Here is a 27,602-nt window from a genome sequence, read left to right as displayed (position 1 = left end):
AAGAGGTATCATAGGAATGTTCTGTACGCTCCCCAAGAAAATTTACCAAATGAAGATGCTAATATCTATAATAAAATCTTTCCACTAAATAGAATTCTTACCCCTGAACTACAGTTCAAACTGTCAGATAAGACTTCTGCAAACAATTTTTACCAAGCATACACCTCTGAAAGGGCAATTTCAAGAATACGTGCAGCAGAATCATTCCAACAGGAAACATACAGGAAATGACAAGAGAGTGTCTACAGGGCAAGTGAAAACCCACACGACGACAACCCCAATAAGGCAGCCACCTCAAACACCCGGAGAACATGCCAGCGAGGGCTGAGCAATGCTACTTACTACTGCCAAGGATTAACCATCTACAAACAGACACTGGCTCAAACCTCACCTCTCAAATCAGTATGCTGTACTCCGTGACTGGTTCATTTCACTTAGCATCATGTTTTCAATCCATGTTTCAATCAAAGTTCACCCATTTGTAGAATATGTCAGTACTTCATTTATTTTTACTGCCCCACACATGTTCCATTACATGTATATACCACATTTTATTTGTCAGCTGATGGACATTAGGGTTGTTTCTACTTTTTGGTTATTATTAATAATGCCGCTATGAACATTCTTACACAAGTTTTTTTTCTCATACAAGTTTTTATGAGGACAAGTTTTCATTTTTCTTGGGTGTATATATACCTAGGAATGGAATTGTGCCAGGTCATATGGTAAGTCTTTGTTTAACCTTTTGCAGAATTCCCAGACTATTTTCCAAATACAAAGTGACTGTACCATTTTAGACTCTCACCACCACTCCATGAGGGTTATGACTTCTCCGTGTCTTTGCCAACACTTGTTATAATCTTTTTTGATCATAGCCATCTGAGTAGGTATGAGATGGTATTTTGTGATTTTTTACTTGCATTTCCCTAGTGGTTAATGATGCTAACGTCTTTTCATGCGCACACCTGTTTTTAATGAAAACACTTCCTATATTTCACCATTGAATTTGATGTTGATTTTTTTTTTTTTAAATAGCACATCATGGAAGTGACCTGTTCCTAGTTTAATGAATGCTGATTTTTTAAAATTAGAAATGAACATCAATGCCTTGGAGGAATATTTGCTTTGTGTAGTCTGATGCTATCAATAATAGTAATAGATTTTCTTAACCCTTAAGTCTTGGATTCTTGGTATATGGCCAACTTGGAATCCATGTATTAATGTTTTAATATTCCTTACATTTTATCTGCTATAATTTCCTTTTTGGTTTTCTGCATCTGTGCTTTTAAGAAACATTGGTCTACATTAGCCTATTTGTGCCACTTTTATCAGGTGAAATCCATTATGATTACATTAGGACGCTTTCAACATACAAATTATTTAGTATTTGAAACAAATACAGGCACTTCTTTATACAGAAAGAATTCTTTAATAATTCTTCCAATTTTTTGTTCAGTTATAGACCCACTCAATGTTTTATATATATATATATATTTTTTTTTTTTACTAAATCTCATTTTGACATCTATTTTTTTCAAATTATCTTCTTACTGCTAATTTTCAATTTCTTATAATCTTTTCATTCTTGTCTATGGGCAAATCCCTCTCTCTTCAACCTTTTTCTGATTCCTAATATTGTAAACTAGGTTCTTACATTTTTGTAATTAGATATGCAAAGGTTTTTCTTCCAAGTCTTGGATTTATGAAGTTAACAGGTCTTGGATTTATGAAGTTAACTTTTCTCGTTTCCAATCATTCATTTATGCTTGTGTTTGCTAATAAATGTTTTAACATGCTTTTTTGAGTATATTATGCGGTTTTCCTTTGTTCATTTTTAAATCCTCAGATTTGATAAGCTCATTAATTTTCATTCTTTTTGGTTAATAACAAGCCTCAAGTCCAATCATTTTCCTTCAAGCAAATCTTTGGCAAAAGCATCTTATGAGTTTTGTTTGTAATAGTATCATTCTTCTTATTTTCTAGGTAGTTTATAACTACAGTCTTTATTTCTTCTCTGACCCAAGAGTTTCTAAAGAGAATATTTTTCAATTCCCATGTGATTGGATTATGGTATTTAAACTTTTGTCCTTAAATATTCTATATTGAACTGCCTATGAGAAAGATATCATGGAAGAGACAGTGGGAGAAGAAGAGCAAGGAGATATGGTAGGACACTTCCATGGGGGGAAAAAACCTCAGTTGCACACTGATATGTGCCTAGCTAAATGAACCAGAGGTCCAGGGGTGATATGAGCTTTCCTGGTGGCTCAGAGGTAAAGAATCCGCCTGCCAGTGCAGTAGACATGGGTTGGATCCCTGGACTGGGAAGATCCCTGGAGAAGGAAATGGCAACCCACTCCAGTATTCTTGCCTGGGAAATCTCATGGACAGAGGAGCCTAGTGGGCTACAGTCCATGGGGTCTCAAAAGAGTCAGACCGGACTGAGCAACTAAAACAAAGAGCAAATCAGAGGGTGTTATACCAATTAACAATATCAAAAAATGGAACATAAATAATTTTCTCTGCACTTAGAACCCATGAAACAAAACTTTATTAGGGTAATCATACTGACCATAAGATAATATTTTAAAGTCAAAGCATCTAGTATGAATTATTCTCCCTATAGAAGTAAAGATATACCACTTAAATTATTTTTAGAAAACTCTCAGTGGAACAGAACAAGGTTCACAGATGGTGGTAGATTAGAACACTCAATGAGATTTTTCCATGTCCTTTTGTTAATTTTGGATGCTGCTGCAGGAAAATTACATTTCAAGATATAGCCATCGTTCTCACAGGTCTCACAGCTGTCAAAAGTAATTCTGAAGTAGAGGGAGGAAATAAAAAAAAAAAAAGATGAGGGAAACACCATCAGCATGATTTCCCAATGATGTAATAAGAAGAAATGAGTAATAAAAATTAAAATTCCGTTGCCTGAGAAATTCTGTGAAGACGGACAGTACTGCTCAGGGATCACTGCATGGTTTACACTAAGACAGCCAGAACAGTCTTGACCGTGATGCTAGAGTCTGTCAATTCTAGACCAAGTGAAATATACTCAATTGTGCTGATGCCGTCATGAAGACCCAATGGCTCCATAACTCTGCCTCACTGCACGGCGAGCTCAAGTCTACCTCCTCTATGCATACAAGTAAACTATATGGTAAAAAGGCCTTTTTCATACTTGGAGAAATGATGACCTTTAAGAAACTACCAGCTTTCCTTAAGACAAAGTTATCACCATTCATTTGCACGTTCCTGGGAACACCATGCTCAAGATACACTAGGTATCCGTGCTCTGCAAATGGCAGTTCATCTACACAAAAGATATTACATCATTATGTAATATCACGTTATATCAGTATATCAATGTGATATATCCCATTACATCATTATTGGGTGTACTATTGGGTGTACATTTTTCACATTCTGACATTTCTGAAAGCAGAATGCATCTTAAGATTAATATGGTAAGAAGACACTGTGGCATTTCATTGGCAGCATTTCTTTTTTTCCTTTACATAAAATATCAGTGCATCTGACATCACGTGTGCCTTAGATTTGCTGAAATGCAGTTTAGTTTTTGGTCACTGGCGTACAAATGATATTTGAAACCACAGGACTGAAAGGTTACCTCAGGAGAGCGTGAGAGTGAGAAGATGTGAGGACATGCAAGAGTGAAAGGTCTGAAGGAAGAGGGGGAATTGGAGAAGCGAACTGGGGAGGAACGGCCAGTGAGGAGGAAAATCGGACGGCATGCTACTGGGGGGGTGTGCAGAGGGAGTGGTTTGGGACAGAGAGTGTATATGTGGAATGCTGCCGCCAGATCAAGTAAAGCCAGAACTGGAAACTGCCCACTGGATTCAGCAACACAGAAGATGCAGGAGGGGTGGTGGGAGCCCTGGGATCAGAAGGCATCACGCAATGGCTGCAGGAGTGAATGCACCAGAGCTGAGAAAGCGGAGACTCAACTCTTTGTGGAAGTGCGGGCAGTAGCCAGAGAGGGGAGCCTGACCACTCAGTATGTTTAGGATAACCGGCTAACAATTATTTTAAGTAACTTTCTGCTTGAAATTGGTATTTGAAAATAGAACACCTTAAGACAAAATGATACTGCAAAGCTATATTCACAAACCACCACCAGAACCTTCTCCTTTGTGGTGGTGGCTGTTCAGTCGCTAAGTCGTGTCCGAGCCTTTGTGACTCCATGGACTGCAGTACGCTAGGCTTCTCTGTCCTTCACTGTCTCCTAGAGTTTGCTCAAACGCATGTCCACTGAGGCAGTGATGCCATGCAACCACCTCATCCTCTTCGAGATAAGCCCAAAGAAAGGCTGAAAATGGGATACGGGAACCCAAATGTTGGCATAGGCAGATGTTTAGGGTTCTCACAACCAAAAGAAAGAACAGCAAACATCCGATTCCACTCAACAGAATGCCTTTGTGTGGGATGGTGTTAGGTTCTGGGAAGAAGAACAGAGACTGAATAGGATGGAGTCTTTGTGCTGAAGACTCTTACCGCCTCAATGGAAAAGGCTGTGCCCCAGTTTAACAGCCTTTTCATTCCCATCCCTGCCCTGTTGGATTTAGATGAGGGTAGGGGGAATGGTTTCATCAGCTTTTCTAGGCGAAGGCTGAAAAGCCTCAGTGAGAACAGCAGGTCCCACCATGGCACCGCTGGTCCTTCCCCATCAATCACGGGCAGACAGAGCCTCTCCTCAACCAATCTCCATCACACCACCTAATAATTTCAATCTAAATGGAAGTCCTTACATTCTAATCTACAGGTCAAATACTCAACTTCTGAACGTTTTGAGGTTCTAGAATCATCTCTATCTGGGAAAGAAAGACTTCCCTAGAGGCCAGGGAGTCTGAAGTGCAGAGCAGGGCTACCTTTTGTTGAAACCAAGGAAAACGAAAGGCACCGGCTGCAGGTCTGGCTTGGGCCAAAGCCCCAGTGCTCAATACCGTATAAAGCAGGCTGTGGGCCTCTGCCAGTCACTGGAGGGAAGAGATCCAGACGCTGCCGACCCGGGAGAAACCAACGTGTCTGCAGCGGCCAAAACCGAAGACAAGTTTATGTTCTAATCTAAGAAAAGCAACTAGAGAAATACTTTGTCGTGCTAAATTTGGTATCATGACATTTTCTAACTCCGGCAACGTGGAAAGTGAAGTATTTGGAAGTCGTGGAGGCCTGGGCTCTGGTTTTGGTTCTGAAAGGGCTCCGCTGGGCTCAGGCGGCTGAGCGACTCCCTCTGGGTTCTGACTCCTGCGAAGGACCTACGGCTGCTTAATGCCTTTCCCCACTCAGGCTGCTCTCTAACTCTGTCTGAGGTGCTGCAGAGAGACACGAAACAGCAGCTGTGGAAGCACACACGAGGTTGCGGTTGTTAAGTCTCTCAGTCGTGTCTGTCTGACTCTCTGTGACCCCATGTGCAGCATGCCAGGCTTCCCTGTCCTTCACCATCTCCCGGAGTTTGCTCAAACTCATGTCCATGGAGTCAGTGAGGCCATCCAGCCAAGAACCGACTCATTGGAAGAGACCCTGATGCTGGGAAAGACTGAGGGCAAGGGGAGAAGGGGATGACAGAGGATGAGATGGTTGGATTCACACGATAATGACTCAGTATTACATCTCAAGAAATTCAGCCCCTCAGAACTGTGGCTGGCCCATAAAACTCTTGAGATTGCCCCAGAAGGGAAGCACCAGCCTCAGCCATGACAGATGCCACAATAGTCTCTGAAACTGGACCAGAGGCTACACTGAAGCCAAGTGTTTGGGGCCCAGAGGAGAGAGATAAGCATCCTCCCCATTAGCCCAGGGGTGGGGCTGCCGGCCACACCCGGCTCTTCTCAGTCTCCAGGCCCCCATCCGACCTGATGTCTTCTCCTCTTTCCTCCTAAAGTCTTTGGAGTCTGGACACAGCTGCCTGAGACCCCCGAGTACTTGGTAAGTCTTCCCGGGTGACTTCTACCTTTGATAATTAAGTGTTGTTTGAATTCAGTGTTTAAAAGAAAGTCTCCTGGTTGCCTTTCGTGAACAAATACATCTTTTTTATTTTTTATTTTAAGTATGATACATGATCTTAGTGCTCATAAAATTCTTTCAGATAAAAATGAAACAATTCTGTAAAAAGTATGTTTACATTAGAATGCCAACCTGATTTTTGAAACATGATATTTTGCAATCTATCTAGGCATCCAATTTTTCTTTTTTAAACAATCTTTCATGGTGATACTCAAGCTACACAGCACATAGACCAACCTGGCTTCTTAAAACCCATCCATCAACTTCCCACTCTGCTGGCCAGGACACGGCTCAGTGCTTATGCAGAAACCAAACTCAAGACCACTGCAATGATGAGAACCTAGAAGGGCGCATGGATCCATGTTTTCTAAAATGCTCTTCTTTTGGAGCACAACATGTCATGCGAGCCACAAAATGTGGGGATGTGTGACATAAAAATGTGCCTCAATACTGCTGTTTAAAGTGCCCCATGGCGGAAGGAGAGGCTGGGACGGATTGAGAGGGCAGCGCTAGCATAAACACACCACCATAGACAGCCAGTCGGGAGCTGCCGGATCACACAGGGAGCTTAGCTCGGTGCTCTGATGACCGAGAGGAGTGGGCTGGGGGGATGTGGGAGGGAGGCTCAAGACGGAGCGGGTGTATGTATCCATGTAGCTGATTCATGCTGTTGTACAGCAGAAAGAATACGACATTGTAAAACAATTATCCTCCAACTAAAATTTTTAAAAAATTTAAAATAAAGTGCCCCATAGCCACTACAGGTCCATTCCACTGTATGCTCTTTTACGCCGGAATTAGGAGAGGGTGGCAAGGGTCCCATGGCTGGGACAGAAACCCCCACGGATGGAGCCCGCCCTGGGCATTCACAGTCTTGGGTGTGGAGGCTATTCTGGCTTCAAGCAGACACCACCCCTCACTCACAAACTGCCGAGACTCACAACCGGATGATCCAGGACTAAGTTTCCAGAAATGCTGAAGGTCAAGAAGGAAGCACAATTGAGGAAGCTCCCTCTCAACCCCTCCCTTGAGCAGCAGGGGCAGAAGAAGAAAGGAGAATAAGAACAGAAGCACTGACAACCATTTCATGAACAGCTACTGAGTGTCAGGTATGTACTAAGTGTTCTCCACACAGTGTTCCTAACCCTGGCTGAAAGGGAGACGTGGTGATACCAGTGTAGCCTGTGAATCCACTGCCCAAGGCCTTGCAGCTAGAAAGTGAGAGAGAGATTTCAGACCAGAAGTGTCTGACTCCCACATCCGTTTCCCTAGGTTTCTCCCACCCTTTACTGCTTCAGTCCAGGCCTAACATTGTAAATTAATGGCTCAATGGCCCAGCCTCCATTTGCCATGAGAGCATTGATACAGTGAACAAGTAAAAAGTTCTGGCCAAAGCTAAAGCACTGATCATTCAGTGTAGAGCTTCACATTACAATGGCCCTGTTAACCCCCTGTCTGTCTATTTCACTGGCCTGGAGGGACGCATCCCACATGGTACCGAGGCAGCCTGAAGAGCCTGGCTCCCAGGGGGTCCCAGGACCAGCCGGCCAGAGTTGTGACAGGTACACTGGCATCTTTCACATCAGAAGGTGTCATGACCTCCTGCAAAAGCAGAACCATGTCAGGAGTCAAGCTGCACTTCTGCTCACCAACCACGTGTTAACTCTAGAACGGTTTCAATTATGGTAGGTATCCTTGTGGTGCTAAGTAGGATGGTTAAAGCTTGAACCCAGAGCTCCTGGACAATGAATGATTCCACCAGTGAGGAACTGCATGCATGGGAAAGAAAGAGAAAAAGCATCCATCTCAAAAGTTAGGAACGAACAGTAACTACTGACAAATCCATAACAGAGACTTTAGAGATTTCATTCTCGCTCCCACTGAATGCTCACCTTGTGTCTGTGATTCCACTCTCCCTTTTAACAGCAGTGATAACAGAGCTTGCAAGAAAGATGGGCTACTCAGCGGTAGTTGCAAAACATTTTGACACAGAAAAAGAAAAAGTAAAGAGACACAAAAATCTGCAGACTATTTAGAATTGTTATAATCTCTTACAATGGGAGGGAAATTATTTGATTTCTCTCATTTAAAAAGAAGTACTTTCAATATTGTATATTTGAAAGTTGCTAAGAGAGCAGATCTTAAAAGTTCTCATCACAAGAAATAACTCTTTTGAGATGATGAATGTTAATGAACACTATGGTAATCATTTTGTAATATATATGTGTGTGTATGTGTGCTCAGTTGTGTCTGACTCTTTGCAACCTCATGGACTGTAGCCAGTCAGGCTCCTCTGTCCATGGAATTTTCCAGGCAAGAACATCGGAGTGGGTTATTTCCTTCTGCAAAGGATCTTTGCAACCCAGGGATCATCCGTGTCTCTTGTGTCTCCTGCATTGGCAGGCAGATTTTTTACCACTGAGCTGCCTAGGAAGTCTTCTGTAATATATATATCTATCAAATCATTATACTATAGGCCTTAAACTAATACAATGTTCTGTGTCAATTATACCTCAATAAAACTGGAAAAATCACATGGTAAAGTGTTGCATAATAAACTTGCTTGCAAAAAATTTTTTAATTGAAAAACTTAAGAGATACACATTTCTCCTAAGTTATATAAAGTTGCTTGAACACATAAAAGGGGGTAGTCACTAAGCTTCAGGAGTTTTCTAATCCAGCTGTTTGATAGAAAAATCAGAAATACCAAACCTTCTCCCAAAAGTCTGATTTAATCTGTTTAAAACTATAAAACCAATGAAAGTCTTTTCCCAGGACCATTTTATTCAGAGGTCAGATATTGGAGAAGAACTGAGGGAAAGGCAAAAATCACAAAGTCCAATCCAAGAAAATACATGGCATGTAACCAGAAGAAATACTTAGATGTTCTGCCCTTCATAAAACTTATAAAATATCCTTGACATAACACTGAGAGAGATGCTGGTGGGAGACACATATTCAGAATGCGTGAAAATAATCTTATTTTCAGGCTGTCTGAAAAATTAAGTCTCTTAAAAATGTCTCCTACTATGAAGCCAAGTTATTTGCTAAAACGTCGTCAATACAGTCAAGATAAAATACAAAGTAAGGCCTTTGTTAAAAATCCATGAAACGGGCTGCCACCCATCAGTTGAAGCCCTGTTAATTTCATTAATTTATTAATTCATGTTATTAATTTGTTGAGTATCTAGTCTGTGCCAGGGACCCAGACCAATGAGTTATCCAGAGGCTCTTAATTAGCAACACTGCCCACAGATTATCTGATTCCACCTCTGTCTGCCAGGACTTTCTACAGAGCAAGAGACAGAAATCTCAACTTCATATGGCTTCAGCCAAAAGGGATTTTTACAGAAGCATTTATCCATACCCATCAGGCTGGCCAGGGCTGCAGAGCCCCCAACAGCCCCCACCCCACATCTCTCAGCAGGGCCCCCTCCTTCTCTGCTGGCTCTGGGCTCAGAAGCCCAACCTCACTGCTCGCTTCCCCCACAGCCCAAGTCTCCAGGCTTCTCCTTAAGCCAGCCAGAGTGGTCACCGGAATGACAGGTGAGTGGCTGGACTTGAGTCACAAAACACAGGGATGGTCCGCAGAGCTGGCCGGGCCCTCGGTGAGCCTGGGAGAATGCACGGGGAACCGCCAGAGCCCGGAGCGCGGCTGCCGCACGCGGTCTCCCAGCCTGTCATCTTTCCTCACGCCTCTGCGCATCACTCCCTATTTAAAGCTTCCCCGGTTCCCAGTGTGACAAATTAGGGCCTTCCACAGGCTGGCCCCACCTTATCTTTTCAGCAGGCTCCTTATCTTTTCAGCAGGCTCCTTTTTTAATGCCCCAAACCACCCCCAGTATCATATAACAGGTGCCACTGACTCTTCTCCAAAGAGATCCTGAGCTACCAGAATCCGCGCTTGGGAACAAAACCCCCATGCTTCTGCCTCCACCAGCATCTCCTAGACTGTGGAGCCCACCTCTTCAACCTTACCTCCTCAAGCACCAACGTCTCCCTGGACAGAGTCAGTTTCAGGCAGGTTAACTGAAGCAGAAGCGTTCAGATTTGGAAAGACTAAAACCCAATTTCAAACAGACTCAAAATCCAAGGACTTTAGACAGGCCCACGGGTAGATATGGGTAGAGAAGTTCATCCCAGTGGCCTAAATCTCATTTTCAGAAGTAAGAGCGAAAAGAATGAATGGGTTTATCCAGAATATTCTGTTATGCTAGCTGCACAGAAGGACACTGAAGATAAAGATGCCAAATCATATGCATCTTAGAAGGATGTTTAATGTGTCAACTTTCAAAATGAAGAATCTACAGATTTCCTCAATTTGCTGGAAAAATGTAAGACCTTTATTCACACAAGAAATAGGGTACTTGACACACATGCAGATTTTTTAAGCCACCTACAAATCATCAAATAATTCCAATAAATAAGGCTATATTTTGAAAAGACATAAGTTGTGCAAAATTTACTATTAAAAGAAGAAAAAAAGTCAGTCAAGTTTCCTATATAGAAAAGGATGTTTTGGGAACTCCTCTGGTGGTCTAGGGGTTAGGATGTGGTGCTTTCACTACCATGGCCTGGATTCAATCCCTAGTCAGGGGACTAAGATCCTGCAAGCCATGGGGCACTGCCTAAAAATTTTTTTTAATTTTTAAAATTTTAATTAAAAAAAGAAAAGTATGTTTTCATCCAGCTTAGGTCAAGGTAAAGGAAATATCTTGGCGATTTCGGATAGCCCTGAATGCCTATAAATGGGCAGGATGTTGAGTTCCATCCACCTATACGATTGTTACAACAGTTGATTTGATGGACATGCAACTAAATTTTAAAAATTCCCTGAGGGGAGATAATAAAACTAAAATAGTTAGTGACACAGACCCATAGCTACTTAAGAAATGAGACTGCTAAGCAATTCTTGGAAAAGACAGAGAAAAGAAAAGTGAGCCCATTTTTTGCTCAAGAGAAACTATAAATGCTATGCCAGCAGCCAAACTCATAAATAAAGCCAGGCACTTGAGAGGTCTGCACAGGGCCCATATAATTTATTTTGGTAGGATGGCCCTGATGTGTAGGCTTAAAAGAACATGCACTGTTGAACAAGAGGATGGGCTCGGGATTTATTTCAACACCACCTTAAAATAACCTCAACCAAAAATACCATTTTCAACAAGCCTAAATAAGAAATAAAAAAAAGAAAAAAAGAGGAAGAAAGAAGAGTTAAGAGGAAAATAAATGAAGAACAGATGCTGGGCCCTCTGTGACTCAAAGAATAAGCCTATGGAGTAACCTATTTAAGATAGTTGGCCTTAACACATTAGTGATTTTGAAAACTAAGATAGTACTTGGGAGAATAAGACCTAGTCAGGAAGCAATAGAAAGCAAAGGCTTCTTTTCATGATTTTCCTCTAAAAAAGATTTCCAAAATGCTTCTGAAGTTGTGTTTTTGACAAAGGCAGCGCTAGCAAAGGTCTAAACAGTCTACTTATATAGTTCTTTGGGAACTATGGGAAAACATTTTTCCAGGGCAAGTTGTGCCAAATGGAACTTACTCCTGGTCCAAAGAACGGAGAGACAGCCGGGCACAGAGAACCAAGTCGTATACACCCGGCCCCTCCCACCATCTCCTGGCAAGATTCGGCGCCAGAGGACCAAGGCGGAGAGTCCTTGGTCGGCCGGGCAAGGCCAGGTTCCAGCTCATTTACACATTCCCATGCCTCACCCCTGGGCTCCAACCCCCAGGGACAGACTCCATAATCGGCACCATATTTTCCCCCTTCTCGTCTTACGGGTCAGCCCTCGGGAGCCCCTCATTCGCGTTCTGGGAAATGAGCATACAGCAGGATGTTGTGCAGACACAAAGATGCGAAGACCTCTTCCAAGGCTACATGACTTCCCCGTGACAGGGAGCTCTGAGGTCTCCAAGAGCTTGAGGACACCACGCACCCAGCACAGTCTGTCCCCTCCAGCCTGCTACCCGTGCCCCGACTCCTGAATCCTGCCTCTCCTTGGCCATTCCAGACCACAGAGATCACTCACTTGCCTTCAAACTGCTGTGACACCACTGGTCTTTACTATTAAATATTTATTTCCCATTTATTCTACACTGCCTTATTACATGCTATTATCACTGACCAACTCTGTTTCCGAGAACGTGTGTTCTCAAGGAGGTTCTTTTATTTCTAACCTTCCCTGCAACACCATGAACCATGCAGACCCACACTCGCACTAGAAATGTGGAAAGGACAGAGATACAGTCCCTGGCTTCCTGAAACGATGCACATCTCGGTGATATCAGAGCAACACAGTAGCCTTCAACATGAGGTTCCTTAAGGACGGGTAGTATTTTTTTTTTTCATCTTTGTACCCTAATGCTTAGCACACACGCATGCTAAAATATGTCTAGTGACTAAAAAATAACAGCACCATGGTAAAGACAAAGTATGTGAGGGACAGAATCAGATATGATCAACCAAGAATGCTCTATTACTGAATTTGAATTTTCAGTCAAGGAGGCAAGGAATTCTCAATGTTGGAAGATGTTGCAAGTAGAAGAAATGAGGAATAAGGACAAATGAAAAAAACAAACTAAAAAAAGAGCTCTCCCTGCAAAAGTGAAGACTAAAACTAAACGCCATGGAACTAAGACTTTTGACTTTCTTCCCCATAGCTGGGGTACAGGATGCAGCTATGGTTGAAACAAGCAGTTTTTAAAAGCTGCTGTGAACAAAGTCAGCAGGTAAAAATAAAAGCTGTGATCTACAACTTGATTAGAGGTGTTTTTTTTTTTTTTTTAAATCCAACAGTCTTCACACTGGAAAGACGTTACCCAGGTGGTATAGAATCTGACAGGTTTCAAGAAACTTTAGGTCACTTTGCTTTAGGTCATAAGCTCTTTATGCAACTGCTATATGTAGTTACAGGCCTCTCAGGTGGCTCAGTGGTAAAGACTCAGCCTGCAATGCAGAAGACACAGGTTCGATCCCTGGGTCAGGAAGATCTGCTGGAGTGGAAACTAGCAACCCACTTGTATTCTCACAGGTATTCTTGTTGGAAAATTCCATGAATAGATGGCAGGTTATCTATGGGGTCGCAAACTGATGGACACGAGTGAGCACAAGCCCATATGTAATTACATAGCTCTTCATGAAATTCTTTATTTGAAAAGTTGAGACTATTCAACACACCATGTCCTGCCAGTTTCTGGCAGACCAGTTTTCATGCAGTCATTTGTAGTGTTTTGTGAAAATCCCTGGGATTAAAGTTTTGGTTACAACGTTGCTTCACTTTTTAAAGCCTGATTTTCCTTGCAAAACTAAAATCTGTGAACTTGGTATTAAGCCCAGGTATAATATTTTTATTGGAAGCCGTATTTCTATTTTCTTGCGAAATACTTTTATTTTAATAAAATACTGGCATAAATATGAGAGCACTGAACCCTAACCACTAGACAACCAGGGAGCACTAGCTTATGTTAAAAAATAAGACAGATGTTAGCTAGACTTATTGTGATGAATTTACAATGTACACAAATACCCAATCATCTGTCGGGTGTTCCAGAAGGATCTTAGGACATTGGTTTGCAAGCTGAGGAGGGTGAGAAGCAACTGTTAAGGTTTACAAGAGAAGAACGGCAACAGGATTTGGCAAATAAATCTAAAAGTGGAAGATTTTCCAAGGTCTTGGCTTACAGTGATTTTATATATATATTGCATTTTTTTTTTGTTTGCCTAAGTCTTTCCTACAGTGTAAGTACCATAGAACTAGGGAGCTTGTCTTATTCACCACCAGATGGATCCCCAAGGCCTAAAACAGCACCTCACCTACAGAGAGCACTCAACTAGTAGCTGTTGAAGGTCCAAGTGAAGAATAAAGACATGAATAGGGTCCTTGGACTGACTCGCTCAGCTCAGGAAGGTAGAATCCCTTTGATAAACCACCACTACTCCCACAGGCTGAACAGCTCACTCCCATGTGGAAGTCAACGACGCCCCAAACGTTCAAAATCATCTGTGCTTTGCTACATGCCCTGAGGAACAAGACTTTCTTTCAGAGCTTGGCAATAAATTTCTATCTCCGGGAATCTGTGATAAGCAGTGCTTTAATACACGAAAAAGAGGAGAAAAGTAAACATACAATTTTTATAAAGTTGTCACAGCCTGCCACAAAACGTTAAGTGGGGGTTATTTTTAACCTATTTTAAATGGCTGTGGGAGGAAGGGTTGGACTTGTGTCCTGGGAAGTAACTTTAACTCCCAAAGGCTTCAACTCGCTGTCCACTAGGGGAAAGGCCACTAGAAAAAAATAGTTTTGACTGTTCCTGGCCTAAGAAGTATGGTACAAAATGAGTTTCTTGGCCTCCCTCTGAGTGCAATAGAAGACTATAAAACAGAACCATCACACGGGACAGAGTCACGAAATCCTGGATGTTCGGTCAAGAAGTTTACTTTCATGCATACTTCACAGCGTGTCCCATTCACAATGGAAAAACCAATAAAAATAACCTTTAAATAAGGATGAGAAAATATACATACATGTGTTCTGTGAAAACAAGCACTTCAGACACTGTTTGCCTGTGGAGATGTGACAGAGGTGATAGCTAAAGCAAATCAGTCAATACTGTGAGGTCAAGTGACAAATGTTGAAATTCACGAATAAATAAATGAATGTCCAATGGGCAAACGTAGGAGATTATGTGTTCACGCCTTGATCATTTCTCATAAGCATTCAAATATTTCAAGGTGTATAGTTCGTTCATTGTAAGACATTGAGCTTCTGAAAGCTTTAATGCAGGCGTCAATGTAACCATGTTATTTTCACCCACTAAAACAAAGAAAAATCAGTGTATTTCTGTTTCCCCACCACACATCCACTCCAAAGAGAACTCTCTCTCAGAAGTCCTTGATGATGTCATGGAGGCTTCTTCTCCAGGGAACAGAAGCCACGACAGGGGCTTCCTGAGCAAAACTCGACACTTTTCCCAAAATCCATGTGTTTGATGAAATCAATGTTTTTATAAAAGAAAAATATGCTCTCCAATATGGGTATGAACTAGAGTTGGGTGATGGGAAGGGACTCTTTGCAGAGTGCCTTCAGAGGAAAAAGTACTCAACCACATCGTACAGTGAGGAAATGAAGTGAATGTGTAAGTCAAATGAAATGTTTGGATTAAGAAAAAAAATTTTACTCTCAAATTTTGTCAAAGTTCTTCCAGCATACAAACCTGTGACCACCTCCTTTTGCAATGATAATGATAATAAATACAATAAAAATAGCTAATATTTACTACATGTCACGTTAAGTATTTCAATGTATCCTCTTGTTTAGTGTCCTAATGAGTTACAGATGGAGAAATTAAGGCTTTGGGAGACCTCAAGTGACTCATTCAAGATTATGTACATTGCTATAATAATCAAGACTGTGTGGTACTAGTGAAGGATAAAGATCAAAGGAATAGAACCAAGAGTCCAGTAAGAAACTCAAGCATCTATGGTCTGAGCAACTATAGGGAAACAATTTTTCACAGGTTGTGCAGACAAAGGGAATAAGGAAAGTCAGTAAAGGATGCTGGAACAACTGGAATCCCATGTGCAAAAGAGTGAATGTAGACCTCTATCTCATATCATATACAAAAATTAACTCAAAATGGATCAAGGAACTACACAGTGTAAATCTTTATGACCCTGGAGTAGGCAATTGTTTCTTAGATATGGTATATAACATGAGCAACCAAAGGAAAAAATAGGTAAATTGGACTTTATCAAAATCAAAAACCTTTGTGCTTCTAAGGACAACAATAAGAAAGTGAAAAAAATGACCCACAAAATGGAAGAAAATATCTGCAAGAATATACAAAGACTTACAACTCAACAATACAAATATAGATGACACAATAAAAAATGAACAACTGGCTAGAATATAACACAGAAGAAAATCTTGATGGTTTGGCAGTGCTTTTTAAACACAACAGCAAAGGCATGATCTACAAAAGAAAGAATTGATAAGCAAGAGCTAACTAAAATTGAAAACTTCTGCTTTGTAAAAGACCCTAAGGGATGGGATCGGGAGGGAGGTGAGAGGGAGGGGTCAGGATGGGGAACACATGTACACCCATGGCTGATTCATGCGAATGTATGGCAAAAACCACCACAATATTGTAAAGTAATTAGCCTCCAATTAAAAATTAAAAAAAAAAAAAACCTGAAAAGTCAAGCCACAGATTGGGAGAAAATATTTGCGAAAGGCATTTCTGATTAAAATAAAAACACCTGATTAAAAAATGAGCCAAAGACCTTGACAGACACCTCACCAAAAACGTACAGATGGCAAATAAGCATACCTTCTATATCATACATCGTCAGGAGAACGCAAATTAAAACAACAATGAGCTACCACTACACACTGATTAGAATACAAACACTGACAACATCAAATGTTGACAAGGATGTGAAGCAACTAGAACTCTCATTCATTCCTGATAGAAATGCAAAATGGTATGGTCACTTTGGAAGAAAGTTTGATGGTTTATTTATAAAACCAAACACACTCTTACTAGGTAATCAAGCAATTACCTTCTTTGGGATTTACTCAAAGGAGCTGAAAACTTACATTCACACAAAAACCTGTAAACAGAAGTCTATAATGACTTTATTCATAATTGCCAAAACTTGGAAGCCACTAAGATGTTCTTCAGTAAGTGAGTGAGTAAACTGTGATACATCCACACAATGAAATAGTATTCAGCACTAAAGAGAACTGAATTATCAAGTCATGAAAAGATATGGAGGAACTTTAGATGCATATTATTAGGTGAAAGAAACCAAACTGAAAAGGCTACCTAATGTATGATTCCAAGTGTATGACATTCTGAGAAAGATAAAACTGTGAAGACACACAGATATCAGAGATTGCCAAGGGCTGGGACGGGAGGGATGAGTAAGTGGGACACAGGGTTTTCAGGGTAGTGAAGCTACTCTGTATAATACTATAATAATTGATTGTGACTAATGCAGCTATGACTGGAGAAGGAAATGGCAACCCACTCCAGTATTCTTGCCTGGAGAATCCCATGGACAGAGGAGCCTGGCAGGCTACAGTCCATGGGGTCGCAAAGAGTCGGACACGACTGAGCGACTTCACTTTCACTTAATACAGCTATGAACATAGGCATACAAGTGTCTATTTGCATTCCTGTTTTTAATTCTTTGGGGAGTATTTGTAGGAACAGAATTGTTGGATCATTAGAGTAATTCTATGTTTAAGTTTTTGAGGGACCGCCAAACTGTCATCCACAGCAGCTGCTCCATTTTACATTCCCACCAGTCATGCTCAAGAGTTCCAACTTCTTTACATCCTTGCCAAAACTCATTTTTGTTTGTTTGTTATCAGTAACCATCTAATGGGTATGAAGTGGTATTCCACTGTGGTTTTGATCTGCATTTCCCTAACAGTTAGTGATGCTGGACATCTTTTAAGGTGCGTATTGGCCATCTGGATATCTTCTTTGGAGAAATATCTATTCAAGTCTCTGCCAAGTTTTTAATTGGGCTGTTTGGATTTTGTTATTATTGTTGAGTTAGAAAGGTACTTGTTTGCTTTTTGAAAACAGATGCAAATACCTGAACCAGAGAAAGCATAGCAGAATCTTTTATATTACAAAGGAATCATGTAGCACACCTTTAAATCTTACACTCCTCTCATGCTGGAAAATGTATCTGTTTACATTGTTCATCTTGGTAAATCTTGGTAAATGATAGGTGAAGGTGGGGAAAAACAAAAATTAAGCTACTGGGAATAAGCCTGACAGGCTACAGTACATGGGGTTACAAAAGAGTCAGACATGACTTAGCGACTAAACAACAAAATTACATATATTATTTATGTGCAAGACACATAATTCAATATTCAACTGAAAATAATTTGATGTTATTAATTAGTCCTTAGACACAATGAAATCCACAGGGAACTCTGACCTAACATACAAGCATATATGGTTTATGAGAAAGTTTTCCAGAATTTGTATTTAATGACTGACTTTATTTACATCAGACTACTTTCTAAAGGATTTGAGATCTTTATAAAGTGATAAAGAAGAAATAGCCCTATTTCTTAAAAAAAAAAAGTATGCCACTCTCATATTGTCCTGCAGTTCCTCAAAGGGATGCCTCCATCCTACTAAGGAAATCACCTGTGTGCCTAATAGGCATCTCAGATTCAGCGTGTCCAAAACTGAGCCCCAGGGTCCCTCTCCCCTCACTTCCGATCTCCTCCTGTGGCTCCTCCCATCTCAGCAACGCCCCCTTCCAGGCTGGGGCAAATAACCTAGGTGCTCTCCTTGACTCCTCTTCTGGTCTCCTCTCTTATCTACTCTATCGGTAAATCCTTACCACTCTACTTTTAAATATATTTGGTTTACATATATATTTCCCTTCTCCAGTGGATCTTTCTGACCCAGGAGATACATATATATATGTACATATATATATCATGTATTTCCACCCCCACTGCTACTCTCCTCCCTTTTTTCTATCTTTGCCTACCCTCCCACCTGCATCCAGTTTATTTTTGCCCAAGACCCTGTAAAAGGTAAGCCAGAGCTCGGATCCCTTCTGTGAGAGGGCAGGCAGAGTGAGAGTCCCTGCCCCGCCTTAAGGCTTGCTCCCCATCCCTGCCCCTCACCCACCGGGCTTCCTGCTTGAAGACTCCAAGCACGCGCCTACTTGCAGACCCTCTGCTGTCCTCAGGTGAGTGGGTGAGCAGCTCCCTCACTTGCAGGCCTCTGCTCAAATGTCATTTTATCAGGAAGGCTGTATTGTCAGCCTATATCAAACAGACCCATCCTAACTCACTCGCACCAACATCCCTCTCCTCCTATATTGTGTTATTTCTCTTCACAGAATTTTCACCATCACACACACATACAGTGTACATCCCCCTAATTAGAAAGGGGTTCTCTGATAGCTCAGTTGGTAAAGAGTCTGCCTGCATTCCGCTGGAGAAGGGATCGGCTACCCAATCCAGTATTCTTGGGATTCCCTTGTGGCTCAGCTGGTAAAGAATCCCCCTGCAATGCAGGAGACCTGGGTTTGATCCCTGGGTTGGAAAGATCCCCTGGAGAAGAGAAAGGCTACCCACTCCAGTATTTTGGCCTGGAGAATTCCATGGACTGTATAGTCTATGGGGTCACAAAAAGTCGGACACAACTGAACCACTTTCACTTTCACCTGCTTTCTTACACAGTATAAAATGAATAGGGATTCTTATGGTCTACGACACATTATGTGTTCTGTACCCACATCCAGACAACCCAGACTTCAGCTACACTTTTGCTAAACCTACTAGAAGTGAGGATTTCAACACAGGTAGGTGGTATCAAGGAATGCTTGACCACAACTCCCACTGAGCCACAACTCAGAAAACTAAAGAAAATGTAACTGCTACAGCTATACTTTTTTTTTTCTATTTTTTTGAATTTTTTACAATGTTCTGTTGGTTTCTGCCATACAACAATACAAATAAGTCATAACTATACACACATCCCTTAAGTGGTGTGTTTCACTGTAACAAACTTATCAGCCTTGTTTCTGAAGTGAGATCATGTACTTGATTACACAGGCTACCTCCCCAATATTGTCAAATATTGGGCAATGGAACAGCCCTTAACAACTGGGCAATAATCTGTCTTCGTTGTTGTTCGGTCACTAAGTCCTATCTGACTCTTTGCAACCCCATAAACTGCAGCACGCCAGGCCTCCCCGTCCTTCATTATCTCCTGGAGTTTGCTCAAACTTACGTCCATTGAGTCAGTGATGCCATCCAAACATCTCATCCTCTGTCACCTTCTTCTCCTCTTGCCCTCAATCTGTCCCAGCTTCAGGGTCTTTTTCAATGAGTCGGCTCTTCACATCAGGTGGCCAAAATATCGGAGCTTCAGCATCACTCCTTCCAGTGAATACTGACGGTTGATTTTATTTAGGATTGACAGTCTTTACACAGATTCAAATCAAAACAAAAGGCTGACCTTGGTTCTTTTGACAAAACCAAATTGCAATAATAAGAAAAAAGGAGAGGAATGTCTGATACCTTCCCTCAGGGCAAGAATGTGAGGAGGGCTGAGTGTGAAGCACTGGGAACCCAGACCACCTTCTCTCCTGCTCTCAACATCTAAATGCGAGACAGCGGAGTTGTTGAGAATGCAAACCTAGATATACTGTGTGCTTCTGAATCCTCACTCTGCTCCTTGCAGCTAACTTATTTCACCTCAGTTTCCTCATCTGTGAAATGGGGATAATAATAATACTTACCTAACAGTTATTTTAAGGACTGATGAATCGAGTGCCTAGCACACAGAAAGTACTACTGAAGGATTTTCTTTCACCAGTACTGTTACTATATTGCTACTGTTACAGACAGCCACCAAAAGTATATTCAATCTCACCGATAAGCAAAGCTATATAAATTAATGAGAAACCACACTTGCTGAAGCTCTAATACTTTGGCCACCTGATGTGAAGAGCTGACTCCTTGGAAAAGACCCTGATGCTGGGAAAGACTGAAGGCAGGAGGAGAAGGGGGTCACAGAGGATGAGATGGTTGGATGGCATCACTGACTTGATGGACATGAGTTTGGAGATGGTGAAGGACAGGGAATTCTTGCGAGCTGCAGTCCACGGGGTCGCAAAGAGTCGGACACGACTCAGCGACTGAACAACACTTCATTTATCATTCTCATAAGAAGAAAGAAAAAAAGTCCCTCTGCTTACAGTGGTAAAGCAGACACAACTCCAATGGCAGATGTTGCAGATGACGTAAAAAAATCTTTACAATATATATAAAAACGGAACCCGCAAACACACTTCAGAAGTTTAAGCTGAGATGACAGATCTGCCCAACAATTTAAATTCACTGATGTTTATCACAGTTATTTGTTCTTGTGACAAAACGGAAGCAAATAAATATCAGATATTAAGGAATAAACTTAGTTAAAAGCTATAAAATGTCTGAAATGTTAATCTGCCTGCAACCTCACAAGTTAGTGTCATCCGTGGTATCAAGGATGCTGACAGAAGACACAAGACTCCAGGGTCAGGAACTTGGCCTCCGTGACTCTCTGCAACCCAGGACGCAGGGCCCCAGGCCTGCACCAGGCGCCTACCTCCTCCCCTCGCCCCCTCCTCAGCCTACGGGAAAAGAGTGCCGAGCGCAGGCCTTGCACACAGCGGCTCCCAGATGAGGAACTCAGAGCCCAGAGCAGTCCACACACCAATCTGTTTAAGGGGGCTGCTAACAAGCATGAGCAACCTCTGTCCCGAGGGAAATATCGTCTTTCTTATCTCGGACAGCAAACGAATCTGCCCTTTGCCCAGGGGAGGAACGGTGTCTTTCTTCCAAGGCAGTTCACTACAAAATCACCCTTGAAAAAGATAACCTCAGAGCAAAAATGCAGAAATGTTTAAGACCCATGGATAAGTGATTGCCTTCCAACCCTAAACAACTTATAATGCCTCCACACAATGTGAGACCGTGTAGTGATGACAGATCAGTTTTCAGAAGAAAGTTTAATAAAGTAAGAAACATATTTATGGTATACTATTAGATACAAAACACAGGTTCTCACTTTCCAAAATTACACATATACACACAGAAATAAAAGAGACCTAATTTTGTTTTATGTTGTTTTCCTATTTTTATACAAAGAAAAGTTACATATATATATGAAGTTAATATAAAGATAAGTCATTCAGTCATGTCCAACTCTTTGCAACCCCATGGACTATACAGTCCATGGAATTCTCTAGGCCAGAACACTGGAGTGGGTAGCCTTTCCCTTCTCCAGGGGATCTTCCCAACCCAGGGATCAAACCCAGGTCTCCCACTTTGCAGGCAGATTCTTTACCAGCTGGGCTGCAAGGGAATCCCAAGAATACTGGAGTGGGTAGCCTTCTCCAGGGGATATTCCTGACCCAGGAATTGAATCAGGGTCTCCTGAATTGCAGGAGGGTTGTTTTTTTTTTTTACCAACTGAGCTATCAGAGAAAAGAGCTTACAATAGATACAAAGTTAACAGTGGTTCTTGGGTGTTGAGATGATGCCGGCTTTCATTTTCTTTAGGCTTTTTTGAACTAAATTTTCTGTATTACATTTTTAATCAGAAAAAAAGGGGAGCTTTTAAAAAAACACCCATGGATATGACACCAAAAGCACAAGTGACAAAAGAAAAACTGGGTAAGGTTGACTTCATCAAAATTCAAAACTTTTGCATTAAAAAAAAAAAGTGTAAGTCACTCAGTCTAGTCCAACTCTTTGTGACCGCATGGACTGCAGCCCATCAGGGCCCTCTGTCCATGGAATTCTTCAGGAAAGAATACTGCAGTGGGTAGCCATTCCCTTCTCTAGAGGATCTTCCTGACCCAGGGATTGAACCTGGGTCTCCTGCATTAGCAGGCAGATTCTTTACCATCTGAACCACCAGGAAAGCCCTTGTGTTCAAAGGACATCATCAAGACAATGAAAAAAAACCGACAGACTGGGAAAAGACACATGCAAGTCATACCTCTTACGGACTTATATCGGATTACTTATATGGATTATGGATTTATATCCATAATGTATAAAGAACTTTTGCAACTCAATAATTAAAAAGACAAATAACCCAATTAAGAATGAACAAAGGATTTGAATAGGCAGCTCTTCAAAGATACACAAATGGTCATTAAACACATGAAAAGATGCTCAACATAATTTAGTCATTAGGGAAATGCAAACCAAAGCCATGATGAATACCACTTCACACCCCCTGGGATGAATAAAAGAGACTGACAATAACAAGTGCTGGCAGAGATGGGAAAAATTGGAACCTTCACACATTGTTGCTGGGATCTTAAAATGGTGCAGTCACTTCCAGAAAACAGTTTGGCAGTTCCTCAAAACGTTAAACAAAGGACTGCCATATGAGAGTAATTTCACTCAAAGGAGTGAAATTCCACTTAAAAGAAATAAAAGCATATGCCCACACAAAAATTTCCACATAGGAGTTCATAGCAGCATTACTTGTAATAGCAAAAAACTGGAACGGCACAAATGTCCAACACCTGAAAAACAAAACGTGATATAGCCACAGAATGGAGAAAAAGAAACGAAGTACCAGTTCATGCTACAAACTTGAATAAACCTTAATACATTATGCTAAGTAAAAACAGCAAGCCACAAAGGACCGCATATTGCATGATTCAATTTATACGAAATGTTCAGAAAAGCAAAATACATACAGACAGAAAGTACATTAATGATTGCCGGGGATAGCAGGGCCAAGAGAGAAATGCGGAGTGACTCTAGTGTAAGGAGTTTCTTCTTAGAGTGATGACATGCTGTGGAATTAGATAACCGTAATGGTTATATAACTGTGGATACAAACAAAAAAGCACAGAACTGCATACTTCAAAAGAGTAAATTTCATAGTATGTAAATTCCATCTCAGTAAAGCTATTTTTAAATAAATGTAAACATTATACACACACAGACTATACATACACACAAAAACAAGAATTATTGAAATAGTAGAAGATACAAATAGACAATTCAGAAAAGTAACAAAATAGTCAATAAACAATTTGGAAAAATATTTCAATCTCACTAGAAATTTTAAAAAAACTACATACAATGAATTAATGAAGCACTATCCCCCTTTAACAAATATTTTTTTAAATAATAAAGCAATGGTACAGTGAGAAAGACATTGTACTCCATTTCTGAAACTTAATATAATGTTTTTGGAAAATCATTAGGCAACACATATCAGCCATAAAATTATTCATCTTCTGAGACACAGTAATTTCATCTAGGGCTCTATCCTGAGGGAGTAATCACATATGCAAATAATAAATAAGATATTCATCATTATATTATTGGAACAGCCTTATGGGGAAATGCTTAATGTGATAATGACATAACCATAGGATAAAAAAAAAAAATCACATAGTCTTCTAAAAGCATGTTTTCTTTTTTTTTTTAATTAATTAATTACTTTTTTAAATTTATTTATTTTTTTATTAGTTGGAGGCTAATTACTTCACAACATTTCAGTGGGTTTTGTCATACATTGATATGAATCAGCCATAGTAAAAGCATGTTTTCAAAGACCACAATAGGGTAAATGAAAACAGGCATAGTACGAAATTGAATTGAAAGTGAAAGTGAAGTCACTCAGTCGTGTCCGACTCTTTGTGACCCCGTGGACTGTAGCCTACCAGGCTCCTCCGTCTATGGGATTCTCCAGGCAAGGATAGATCCTTAATTTCCAAACAAGCAAATAAAAAGTTTGAACATTCATGCAAAGAAAAAAGTCAGAAGGAAATAAATATTAACAGTGGCTAATTTCTATATTTTTCCTATTATGGAATCAAAAGGCAATACACTATTATCACCTGAAAAAAAATTTTTTTTAAATAAAGATGAAAGAAGATGTAACACTTAGTGCTGACAGTATGATGATAGTGACCAACACAAAGCCAGGCTTCTCATGATTCTATGAATCTCTATGACAGATCTCGCAAATGAGGTCACTGTTTTCAAATGGGGGTGTGGAATTTTGAATTATAAGCCAGTGGGTCTGACATTCCTTCCAGGCAAGATTCTAAAATTGAATTTTGTATGAACTTAGAAAAGGAAATCATCAATCAGCACGAGGATTCACTCAATCACTCACAGACTACTTCATTTTTGTCTTTGATGAGCTCTCTGGAGAGGTGACAGAGGGCAAGTTTATCAAATGGTAGCTGGCACCAAGCTGAGGGAACTAGTATATCTGTTATCAGGATGGAAAGCTTGTGAGATGAAGGCAAAGTGACTTAAGCTATGAAGAAGTCAAATCTGCCTAATTCAGTTTCTTTCTTGGATGAGATCACGGATGAGGTAATAGCAGAGGGCAAGGCTGTGGATGGTACCTGGCTGAGAGGAACAGCAGATGTGCATCAGAACCCCGAAGAACAGAGCTAGGGATTAAGCAAGAAGCTAAATCCACTAAGGGGTGGGTGAGTGTGTGTAAGAAGTTAAATCCAGGGGGAGGCGGGGCAGTGGGCAAGAAGCTAAAACCATGGGCTGTAGCCAGCCAGGCTCCTCTGTCCATAGGATTCTCCATGCAAGAAAATAGGAATGGGTTGCCATGCTCTTCTCCAAGGGATCTTCCTGACCCAGGGAACCTGCATCTCTTGAATCTCCTACATTGGCAGGCAGGTTCTTCAGCACTGAGCCACCTCAATTCAGTTGCTCAGTCGTGTCTGACTCTTTGTGACCCCGTGAATCGCAGCACACCAGGCCTCCCTGTCCATCACCAACTCCCGGAGTTTACTCAAACTCATGCCCATCAAGTCGGTGATGCCATCCAGCCATCTCATCCTCTGTCATCCCCTTCTCCTCCTGCCCCCAATCCCTCCCAGCATCAGGGTCTCTGGGAAGCCCTAAATCCAATGAGATAACACTTAAAGCAAAGTGTACGATACTATCACTCAAGGAAAAGGCAGGGGAGACCTGACTTTGCAGCTCACTGTGTGGAGACAACTTCAGGGTTCCCTTCCACAGGCAGCTCACCAGAAGGCCACTGAGCTGTGGCTAGATGATATTTAAATTTAAAAAATAGCTAGCAAACTTTACTCCCCTTGAGTTCAACAAAACCTAGAGTAATCACGTTTGTTAGTTTGTTTTAACTCATTGAGAAAAGTAACTAGGATATAAAAGAACTTAAGACCAAGCCACTGAATGGCTGCCAGAACAGGCAGTGATAAGCCAAACACTTAGGTGGCAGGAAAGGGTTACAGAGGTGGCCGAAGGGCCATTTTCTGGAAGGAGGGTTGATGCAGTGGAGAACATCCCACAGGACAGAGCTAGGCGCAATTACTAGAAACTACAGTGAGCCAGATTTTGACTAAATATAAAGCAAACTTCCTAATGTCTAGAGCTGTCCATGGTCATCATGGATTGCCAAGGGACACAGTGAGCTCTCAGCATCAGAAGCAGGAAGCTTGGCGTAGCTGGGTATTGGGCTCAGAAGAAATCCAAACACGATTCTAGTCTATTCTCCCCTCAGATGCCTGAAACACCTTCATGTCTCCACTGACAAGCGTCACCCTGATTCTGCATAAAACACCTGTCATCCACTGGTTTCTGTAACAGGGATGTGTGTGCCCTAAGTCACTTCAGTCGTGTCCGATTCTTTGCAACCCCATGGACTGTAGCCCGTCAGGCTCCTCCGTCCATGGGATTCTCCAGGCAAGAATACTGGAGTGGGTGGCCATGCCCTCCTCCAGCGGATCTTCCCGACTCAGGGATCGAACCCGCATCTCTTATGTCTCCTGCATTGGCAGGCGTGTTTTTCACCACTGGCACCATCTGGGAAGCCCCACAACAGGGATAATGGTGGGAAAGAACTTCTCTACATGGAGCCAAGATCGTCTCCTCTGCAGTCCCTCCATTGCTGCTCTCTGGGACTATAACGAGGTTCTCTAAACCCTGGGCCATATGAGAAGCCCTCCAATACTGAAAGATACCACATCATTAGAATCCTTAGGAAGACTGTTCCTACCCTCCTCATTCCACTCTGGGCAAATAACACATTGAGAAACCTGTACCAGGGAATTTCCTAGGGGCACAAAACCCAAATCCTTGTGAGTGGATAGAGTTCCAGCAAATCACACTCAAATGAATACTACGCAGTTACTAAAATAATACATAGGTAGATGACATTTGAATATAAAATAGGCATACAAAATAATGGTGGGTAAAAAGGTCATTAAGAGAAAAAGCATACTACTTATGATTATAAAAAGGCATATTATCACAAATTAGAAGTGAATTTGGAATGATATAAGTATAACTTCATCTCATTAGGTTGTTTCTCTAAGAAACTGTTTAACTGTGTAACAATAAAAATCAATAATAATAAAAACAATAAAAAGTTATGTTCTCTCAGAATGTTCACAGCAGTGTTATTCATAATAATAAAAAAAGTAGAAACAACCCAAATAACCATCCACTGATGAAAGCATAAGCAGTGTGGTAAATCCACAGAATGGAATATTATTCTGTAATAAAAAGGAATGAAGCACCAGTATCTGCTATGAGTTGGGTGGACCTAGACAGTGTTGGTCACTCAGTCGTGTCTGACTCTTTGCCATCCCAGGAACTTTAAAAGCCCACCAATCTTCTCTGTCCATGGACTTCTCCAGGCAAGCATGCTGGAGTGGGTTGCCATTTCCTTCTCCAGGGGATCTTACTGACCCAAGGATTGAACTCGGTCTCCTGCATTGCAGGCAGATTCTTTATCGTTCCAGCTGCCAGGGAATGAGGACTGGGTAATAGGTAATGGGTTTCTTTAGGGGCTGATGAAAATGTTCCTTATTAGATAGTGGTGAGAGGAGCTCAACAATGCAAATACACTAAAAACACTGAAATTTACACTATAAAAAGGCTGAATGGGGAATCTTACATTATTTTAATTCTGTCTCATTAAAACTATATTTAATGACAAAATACATATCATTATATATATGCTATCGATTTTATAAACTATATTGACATCCACAAGTACT

The 27,602-nt window shown here is 41.2% G+C and overlaps 1 protein-coding gene across 1 annotated transcript in view; it reads right to left on the bottom strand.

The window, feature by feature from the left end:
- The window catches only part of MTMR7 (myotubularin related protein 7), a 96,159-nt gene that overhangs the window by 62,701 nt on the left and 5,856 nt on the right, over positions 1 to 27,602 (bottom strand). The window lies entirely within an intron of this gene.

Source organism: Cervus canadensis, chromosome 31 (assembly GCF_019320065.1).
Source record: "Cervus canadensis isolate Bull #8, Minnesota chromosome 31, ASM1932006v1, whole genome shotgun sequence".
Classification (NCBI taxonomy): Eukaryota; Metazoa; Chordata; class Mammalia; order Artiodactyla; family Cervidae; genus Cervus; species Cervus canadensis.
Note: the sequence above shows the minus strand (reverse complement) of the source record. Positions and strands in the feature narration are given on the sequence as shown.